Source organism: Helianthus annuus, chromosome 12 (assembly GCF_002127325.2).
Source record: "Helianthus annuus cultivar XRQ/B chromosome 12, HanXRQr2.0-SUNRISE, whole genome shotgun sequence".
NCBI lineage: Eukaryota > Viridiplantae > Streptophyta > Magnoliopsida > Asterales > Asteraceae > Helianthus > Helianthus annuus.
Genome location: NC_035444.2, coordinates 134,067,089 through 134,068,427, shown reverse-complemented (window position 1 = coordinate 134,068,427; position 1,339 = coordinate 134,067,089).

Genomic DNA, 1,339 nt, shown 5'->3' with positions numbered 1-1,339 from the left:
GTTTAGTCATGAACCTTGTAATTTGCTTTGTCTTGTAAATCATTTGAAAAGCAATAAGATCAGATGATATGTATAAATAAGAGAATAATGTATGGTTAAATGAATAACCAAGTAAAAATGAGTTTGTATAAGATAAGTTGTTTTGTAAAACAATGTCTTGTGAAAAGTATGTTATTTGTATAAAATGTTATATGTCTAAATTGAAATGATTCAAATAACGCTACGATATGTAATACCATACAAACACTTATATATAGGAAGTACCAGCGGCGTATCCACCATGCTTGTATCATATTACACACGCCTCGTTACTTAAATCACTTACTCAAACCAAACCATCAAAGTAAAATGTTTATGTATAATCAAATGTCAAAATGTTTATATGAAAACCATGTCTAATGTCTATGTCTAATGTTTATGTCTAATGTAAATCATGAATTGTGTATGCAAATGTCAAAATGTTTATGTATGGTAAGTGAAATATATCAACTAAACCATATGTAAAATGCACAAAAACAAGATATTGAAGTAAAACATGGTTTAAATCAAAGTTATGTTTTGTGTAATAAATGCATGCTATACTGATACAAACATCTATGTGGTATTGTGAAAATGCATACATTCAAGCCTTTGTGACTGTGGTGATAGACCCCTAAACGAATTTAAAGGTCTATCTTGTTATTATGTTTATCGAATTCGGTCATTCCTTCCAATCCAAACAAAACCCGAGATTTCAGGAATGGGAGTTGTCAAGTCCTATGGTACCATTACCTACTAACGAGCGGCGTAGCTAATGTTAATGAATGTACATTGTTTAATCTAAACAAACCAAATGTCATACCAAAATGTAAGCATGTGATGAATAATTGTACTAAGTATGCACACAATGGGCATACATAGCATAAAATGTAATGTAAAATGATGTACTAAGTACGCACACAATGGGCATACATAGCATAAAATGTAATGTAAGATGATGTACTAAGTACGCACACAACGGGCATACATAGCATAAAATGTAACGTAAAATGATGTACTAAGTACGCACACAACGGGCATACATAGCATAAAATGTAATGTAAAATGATGTACTAAGTATGCACACAACGGGCATACATAGCATAAAATGTAATGTAAAACAATGTACTAAGTATGCACACAATAGGCATACATAGCATAAAATGTAATGAAATCATGTACTATAAACGTACTAATGAACATAGCAAGCATATGATGTGAAAACAGGAAAACATGAAAGTAACAAGTAGGCACATGTGTTCCACCCCAAAACAGTTTGGAAAACAGTAAAAGGAGGGGTATATGTACTCACCGGAGTATT